At 40.5% G+C, this 9,108-nt stretch overlaps 1 non-coding gene across 1 annotated transcript; it reads right to left on the bottom strand.

The window, feature by feature from the left end:
• Nucleotides 1–933: 933 nt before the first annotated feature.
• On the bottom strand, nt 934–1,040 carry LOC131244834 (small nucleolar RNA R71). The gene has a single exon (XR_009170605.1). It is a non-coding gene; the product is annotated as a small nucleolar RNA R71 (small nucleolar RNA).
• Between the last annotated feature and the right edge of the window lie 8,068 nt (nt 1,041–9,108).

Below are 9,108 nucleotides of genomic sequence, written 5' to 3' on the forward strand. Positions count from 1 at the left end.
TTAGAAACTAACCTTCCTATTTTGTAGGCGTTTAAGATAGAAATTTCTAATTCGGTAAGCTCTTTCTCTACTTTCTATTTTTTCAGATCTCTTTTAGTAACTTACTTTCTAGTTTAGGACTTTCCTAATTTATTTTAGAAATTTTCACTTTCTTTTAGGAATTCCTTCTTTTAGAAACTAGTTTACTGCTATCTTTCTTTTTAAGGATTTTCTAATTTTAGCCCTTCTCTTTTTAGAATCTAACTTATTTTGTTTTATTTTGCAGGTTTTTTAGGGACTCCAATTTGGTATCTTCTTTCTAACCTTCTTTTTCTAGATTTTTATTTCCTTTCTTAGGATTAGGTTTCGAATTTGGTTGAGGGCTGCGAGTGTTTCATGCCCAAGTAGGCCCATGACAACACTCGACATCTCTTGACTGAAGGAGGATTGGTTGAGGAGTTGACTATCCGTCGCAGGACTAGACACCACTCGAAATTCCCTGAGTTAATTGAAGTGATGGCTGAAAACTAACCTCTTCTACCCCAACCTAGGGTCGAGGACATTCAGGATGAGAATGAGGTGCATCAAACACCCCCGCCTCGTACTTTACGAGATTATTTACAACCAGCGGGGGTAAGTACGCCCTCATGCATGATTTTTCCTGAAAATACAGGACATATGGACATCAAGCCAGGGGTTATCCAACTCCTTCCTAAGTTCCATGGGCTTGACTCTGAAGAACCATATCTACATTTGAAAGAGTTTGATGAGATCATAGCCACTTTATATTTTCAAAATGTGTCTAAGGACACAGTCAGGATGAAACTCTTTCCTTTTTCCTTGAAGGAGAAGGCTAAGACGTGGTTACATTCACTGCGTCCTAGATCCATTGGCACATGGAATGATATGCAGAGGGAATTTATAAAGAAATTTTTTCCACATCATAAAACAATTACCCTTAGAAAAGTAATCATGAACTTCACCCAAAAGGAGGATGAAACATTTTACCAATGTTGGAAAAGGTTCAAGGATTTGGTCAGTTCATGCCCACAACACGGCTTTGAAACATGGCGCATTACAAATTTTTTCTATGATGGACTGACATCTTCCATGTGCCAAATGGTCGAGACAATGTATAATGGAGAATTCATTAATAAAAATGTCGATGAGGTATGGGATTACCTTGATAGTCTTGCTGAAAAAACACAATCATGGGACTATTACCCAAAATCAAACACCACGTCTAGGCCAACTCCATCTAAGGAGAAAGGTGGATTGTATCTCTTGAAAGAAGAGGATGATCTTAAGTATAAAGTGACTACGCTCATAAGAAAATTTGAGGCCATGGAAGGAAAGAAGGATAAGGTTAATGAAAGTGTTTGCGGCATCTGTGATTGCAACATTCATACAACTGAAAATTGTCCTATGATACCCGCCTTTCGAGAAGTGTTGAATGAACAATCCAATGCCATAAATACCTATCAAAGACCTTTCAATGGACCGACCTCTAATACGTACAATCCTAGTTGGAAAAATCATCCAAACTTTAGTTGGAGAAATGGACAAACTGCTACCCCTCAAAGTTTCTTCAATCAAAATCCAAATCAGGGGAAACCTCAAGAAGAACCGGTTTAAAATTCCATGCAAGAGCTGACCCAGGCAATGCAAGATTTTATGCAAAAGATGGATTCACGTATGACGGTTATAGAAAAGGGGATGCTTCCTGCACAACCGCTCCCCAATCCTAAACCACAATACGAGATAAGTAATCTCAGCTCTTCAAATCAAATGGAGCACGTTAAATCCATCACCACTCGTAGGAGTGGGAAGATCATTGATAAAACCCTTCCGGTTAGGCCCAAAAAGCCTCAAGAACCAGAAGAGGACAACAATGATGGATCTAGTGAGGCCCCACAAAAATTAGAACCGGAACTTCTAAAAAATCCAGTTGCTCCATTTTTCCAATGGTTGGTCGCACCAAAACCTTTCTCTAACTCTCAGGATATCCTAGAGGTGTTGAAATAAGTGAAAGTCAACATTCCTCTACTTGATGTCGTAAAACAGATACCTTCATATGCCAAATTCTTGAAAGACTTATGCACGACCAAACGACGGCAGAGTATTCAAAAGAAGATCTTTTTGACCGAGAAAGTGAGTGTCATCCTAAAGCAAGATGTGCCATAGAAATTCAAAGATCCCGGTAGCCCAACCATATCATGTGTAATCGAGGACCATCGAATTGATCATGCACTTCTTGACTTAGGAGCGAGCATCAATCTGATTCCCTACTCGATATACAAATAGTTAGGTTTAGGTGAATTAAAATCCACCCTAACCACACTACAACTTACTGATCGCTTTATTCGTGTACCAAGAGGGATAATTGAGGATGTATTGGTCCAAGTTGATAGATTTTACTACCCTGTAGATTTTATCATCCTGGACACCGAACCTATCAATAACATGAGCACTTAGATTCCCGTCATTCGTGGTCGCCCATTCCTTTCCACTTCAAACACAATTATCAATTGCAGGAATGGTGTCATGACTGTCTTTTGAGAATATGACATTGGAGTCAAACATCTTTTTCAATAATGGCAGAAACTTAGAGGATGATGACGATTTCCATGACATTAACATGATTGACTCTTTAGTGGAAGATACGACACCTCTGACCTTATTCTCTGACCCTCTAGAGATGTGCCTGGCCCACTCCCATGATTTTGATGATTACATGATTAGGGAGACATGTGCCTTGCTTGATACTACACCAGTACTTGAAGTTAACCAGTGGAGGCCATAATTTGAAGAATTGCCACAAACCGATGTTGTGCCTCTACCGTCTAACCTCAAGCCACCGAAGCTTGACCTAAAACCTTTGCCCTCTGATTTGAAATATGCATATTTAGGTCAAGATGAGACATACCCAGTGGTGATCTTTGCCCATCTGGAAAAAGAACAGGAGAGTATGCTCATATCTACTCTCATTGAACATAAGGGAGCCCTTGGATGGACGATAGCAGACCTCAAAGGAATCAACCCATTGATTTGTACTCACTGTATATATCTTGAGGATAATGCAAAGACCGCTCGGCAATCACAACGTAGACTAAATCCAAACATGAGGGAAGTGGTTAAGGCCAAAGTTCTTAAACTATTGGATGTGGGTATCATATACCCCATATCCGATAGTCAATGGGTGAGTCCAACTCAGGTGGTATCTAAGAAGTCCGGGATCACCATCGTAGCCAATGCCAATAATGAACCCGTGCCAACTAGAGTTACTACTGGTTGGAGAATGTGTATTGACTACAAGAAGCTGAATACTATCACGAGGAAGGACCACTTTCCTTTACCCTTCATTGATCAAATTTTGAAAAGGCTCGTTGGTCATTCCTATTACTGTTTCCTTGACGGGTATTCGGGTTACAATCAGATTGAAATCGCCCCTTAGGACCAGGATAAGACTACATTTACATGTCCCTACGGTACCTTTGCCTACAGAAGGATGCCATTCGGATTATGTAATGCCCCTGCCACCTTTCAGCGATGTATGATGAGTATCTTTTCTCACATGGTGGGAAAATATCTAGAGGTCTTCATGGATGACTCTGTTTTCGGTTCATCTTTCAGCGAGTGCTTAAAGAGTCTTAAATGTGTGCTGAAAAGATGTGAAGAAAAGAACTTGGTACTTAATTGGGAGAAGTGTCATTTCATGGTTCATAAGGGAATTGTTCTTGGACATATTATCTCATCCAAAGGAATCGAGGTGGATAAGGCAAAAATTGATCTTATCTCTAATCTACCTCCACACAAGAACATACGGGACGTGCGATCCTTCTCAGGACACGCTGGGTTTTACAGAAGATTCATAAAGGACTTTAGTCTTATCTCTCACCCTTTATGTAATCTACTTCAAAAGGATGCACCATATGAGTGGACTGAGCCATGTCAGGAAGCTTTCACTAAGCTTAAGGGCGTGTTAACTAGTGCACCCATCATACAACCACCCGACTAGGGCATTCCTTTGGAACTTATGTGCGACGCGTCTGATTATGCTCTTGGGGCAGTTCTAGGCTAGAGAAAAGATAAGAAACCCTACGTTATTCATTATGCGAGTAAGACTCTAAATCCTGCCCAAGTGAACTACTCGACTACGGAAAAGGAACTCTTGGCCGTAGTGTTCACTTTGGACAAATTTCGGTCCTACTTGATCGGATACAAGATTATTATTTACACTGATCACGCGGTGCTCAAGTATCTTCTGTCTAAGAATGATGCTACGCCCCACCTGATACGATGGATCCTCCTACTCCAGGAATTTGACCTAGAAATAAAAGATAAAAAGGGAGTAGAGAATGTAGTGGCTGACCATCTTTCCCGCCTTAATCCCTCTGATTCCTTTGAAACGACACATATCAATGATATGTTCCCTGATGAACAATTGTTCAGAGTCTCCCATTCACCTTGGTTCGCTGATATTGCTAATTATCTTGCCACAAGTTCAATATCGACACATTGGACTGTGCAAGATAAGAAGAAATTTTTCACCGAGGTGCACAACTTTTTCTGGGATGATCCATATTTATTTAAATATTGCCCAGACCAAATCTTAAGGAGATGTGTGCCAGACGTTGAGCATCAGAGTGTCATCTCTTTCTGTCATTCACAGGCCTGTGGTGGTCACTTTTCTGTCAAAAAGACCATAGCCAAGATTTTACAATGTGGCTTTTACTGGCCCACTATGTTCAGGGACACTCATGAGTTTTGTAAAGCTTGTGAGCATTGTCAGAAATTGGGAGCGTTGTCCCATCGAAATATGATGCCCTTGAATCTCATTCTTATCATCGAGGCATTTGATTGCTGGGGCATTGATTTCATGGGACCATTCCCCCAATCTTTTGGAAATCTATATATTTTGCTCGCTGTAGACTATGTTACTAAATGGGTTGAAGCGATTCCGTGTCGGAATAATGACCATCCCACGGTCATTAAATTCCTAAAAGAGAACACCCTTTCCCAATTCGAAACGCCTCGAGCTATCATTAGTGATGGGGGCTCACACTTTTGTAATAGGCTATTCGAGAGTTTAATGAAGAAATACGATATCTCTCATAAGGTGAGCACCCCATATCACCCACAGACAAGTGGGCAAGTTGAGATTTCTAATAAGGAGATCAAACACATTTTGGAGAAAACGGTTAACCCTGACCGTAAGGATTGGTCAATCCGATTGACTGATGCCTTATGGGCTTACCGTACTGCATTTAAAACCCCTATTAAAATGTCTCCCTTTAGACTTGTCTATGGGAAGGCTTGCCACTTGCCTGTGGAGTTGGAACATAGAGCTTACTGGGCAATCAAAAATTTGAATTTCAATCTGGACAACGCTAGCTCGCTACGCAAACTTCAGTTGAATGAACTCGAAGAAATCCGGAACGATACATACGTGAACTTGAGAATTTACAAGGACAGAATGAAGGTGTTTCATGACCAACGTATTCTACGGAAATCATTCACACTTGGTTAGAAAGTCCTTTTGTATAATTCTCGATTACATCTCTTTTCAGGTAAGATTCGATCTCGTTGGACTGGCCCTTACATTGTGGTCACTGTGTATCCTCATAGGGCCGTTGAGATAAGAGATCCTGACAATGGCAAGGAATTCAAAGTTGTAACACCCTGAATTTTTGCCAACCTAGAGTTAGACGTCCTTAGGCAATGGGTCAACCATAACACTCTCAAAGCTCAATCCCAAAGCGTAAAGTTCCTTTTTAACCCTTTTCCTTCGAGATCTCATCCTTCACCATCCTGTTCTTTAAATTTTTCTAAGCATATTCATAATACACACCAATCCTAGGGTATAAATGATGAAGAACAATACCGAAACTAAAACTTACCATAAATAGTAACTAATTGGATAAAATGGGTTTTTGACCCTTAAACTTTTGGAATCTAATAAAATAGATAGGTTAATTGGATATATTAGCTTCTCTTACCCCAAAATCATATATTGTACGTCACATAACTCATTCCCGTTTGCAAATGAGACCCAATAATACCTTGACGGACTCGTGGGCCCAAACGACTCAATTCGGGGGGACTCGGGGTGGGTCCCACATGTTTCCGACAACCCCGAGGGGGGAGGGGGGGGGGGGGGGGGAGGACATCACCCCTGGGGTGAGCCCTCACCCATATGTCCAGTGACTGGCGAGGGGCTCGCCGGTTTGGCGAGGCCCCATCCTTACAGCGGATTGGGCAGCCCGTTTTCTGTATTTTTCTGCGCATTTTTTCCAACTTTGAAAAATCATATCTCCTTCATTATAACTATGATTTAGGTGATTCAAAAACCATATTGAAACTAAATGAGTTTAGTTTTATATAAAAATATATAAAAAATATAATAAAATATTTAATATAGTTTAAAGTAGGGTATTGTGACAACTATCCGAAAATCACTTGTTGGACAGCTGCTGCTTCTGGAATTTTTAGAATTTTTCTACATCACGAAATCTCATGAAATTTGGTAGAGACTGGGTAAACTTAATGATAAACTACAAAAAAAATAATTAAAATAATATAATAACTACAAGTGCCAAAACGGGGCATAAAATGGCCCAAGGATCATATTTTGCCATAATTAGGATAGAATTTGGTTAAGTACTAAACTGAATACTCAGTAGAATTAGCTTGAACCACTTTAAATATGAACTACAAGACCCGAAATGAGTAGGACCACTAATGCTATGTTACCTAGAAACCTAGGATTCAACTCTAAACCCAGTTGCTCTCGGGAGTACTTTGAAACTTCGTATTGGACCTGGACCGCACGTTGAAAGTCCGATAGCGATGATCTTAGACAGTTATGGTTACCTTGTTGGGCTTGACCATCACCTCAGAAATCAAGTCCAAATGATGTCCTGAGTTGATTTGCTTGAGTCCGGAATGAAGAGGGTGAGAACGGTGAGAAATTAAATATGATTTTATGAAATTTGAGTCGTGTCGCTTGTGCGACGATTTTAAGTAATCTGACCGTTGGATTCTGACCCAATTTCACCCTTGGATCAGGGAAGATGGCCCAAGCATGTCACAGTGCTTGTGGACCTGATCGAGTTTCGATAACCGTTAAATTGAGAGTGGTCCGCCACGGTTGATCTGTAAATTCGATCGGTACGAAAACTCAGCCTGACCTAGATCCATGGTCAGTGAGCTTAAGTCCGACCGCACGTGGAGAAAGGACCACCATAAGTGTTCCGTTGGATCGAGAGAGGCCTGATTTGGTTATAACCTAAGTATACCTTGGCCCTGGGGCTATTTTCATCAATGTTAGGCCTATATAAAGACCTTAAAACCCTCACTCTCTATTCCATACGAATTTCCTAACCCTAACTAAAAGAGAGAGGAAAAGAGAGAGAAAGTAAGAGAGAAGTTGGTGAATCATCTTGGGATTCTTTCCTGTTGTTCTGCATACCTAAACCACCACTTTTGAATCATTATTCCGGCGATTCTAAGTTCATCCTTGGGTAAGTTAATCTAACTCTAATCTATTTAGAGCTTAGAATAGTCTATGTGTTGATGTAGCTCATTACTATTCATGTCTTAAGTTATCTAGTCGCCGTTGACGAAGACTTATCGTCTGAATTAGATTTATTGTGCTTTTCTGGTTTAAGGTGCGGACTATATTCGTATAGGTTATGGTTTTCAAGGCTTTAATGTCAGATAATGATTTATTATTGTTGTGGGTGTAATTTCACATGCCAAATACGATGTTTATATTGCGTTCCTAATATATATGAATTATGTTGAGATTTGCGTACTCTATGTGTGTGTAGAAAGTATCGTATACGTATATAATATGAACATGTGGTTGACATGATTAATTGTCATATACTTGTGCTAGTTGTATGTGTGCCAACTCCTTGGCAAAAGGAATTGTCCAAATGTGTGTTCTCACCAACATACGTCATATATGTTGGAATATGTAGTCTAAGTATTTGTAGAAATGTCTGAATGATCAAGTGTAATATATTATCCTATTTACGGGCGTTGAGAAGAGATTCTCAACTCTCCTATTGGTGTGTATGATTTCTTACATTCAATTTATATTCTTTGTTCTTTAAGTTCAAGCACTACTTATGTTGAAATCCATGTTAAGTTGATATTCTTCAAATGTTCACATATTGTATGATTTAAATTGTTGTTCCATTACTGTCCTAGATTATTGATATGAATATCTGTTATAGTGAAATATGTTTGGGACTATGGAATAGTCCAGGAAATCGGTAACAGACTTTGAGCTCGTGGCCGAGGTTGTTTTCGCCACATAGGACGTATTTGACGAAACTAAGTCGCATTAGGGTTGTCGGCAGTGGTTTGGCCACACGGAGTGTTTGCGCACTCTATGTCGTTCAACTTAACGTGCGCTCATGCTAGTCGAGTTCGTCAAGTAACCCGATTGTCCAATGTATGTTCACCATGTATGGATGCTATTGTTTGAATCTAGGATACCAAACTTACCAATGAAATCCCGTTAACCGTTATACCTTGATCCGCTAAGACTCATGAGCCAGACATGGTGGTATGGGACACCGTGGTCGAGCTGTTGGCGTACGCTGGGGTGACGAGCCTCCCCGTAGTGACCAGTGAGTACACCAGACTCGTGAGCCGATTATGGTGGTATGGGACACTATATTCGCGTTGTCGGCCTACATTGATTGATGACGAGCCCTTTGTAGTGACCTCAAGCATACCTTGATACTGCAGTAAGGTGATGAGCCTTAGAGTAGTAATTAAGGTATGATAGGCATGCATTGATTGGTGACGAGCCCTTTGCAGCGACCTAGAACCTTATGATCGTGTGAGATTGCCTAGGACTGACGACCCTAGAATGGATCACTATATGGAAATTGATATGAGGAAGGTACCTTAGCTTCCCAATCCTGCTGTATGAAAAGGACTAATAACAACTTGGTAATCATGTTCATGCACCGCATTGCATGTGCGTAGGAGTTGTTGGCACTGCGAGAGGTTGTCATGTGTACTGTAAGATGAAGATGCTGAGGGAGTGCAGGCGAGGGCATGCATCATTTATACATACATCCTTGCATTAATAAGAGTACTTTAGACGTG

Source organism: Magnolia sinica, chromosome 4, assembly GCF_029962835.1.
Source record: "Magnolia sinica isolate HGM2019 chromosome 4, MsV1, whole genome shotgun sequence".
Taxonomy (NCBI): Eukaryota; Viridiplantae; Streptophyta; class Magnoliopsida; order Magnoliales; family Magnoliaceae; genus Magnolia; species Magnolia sinica.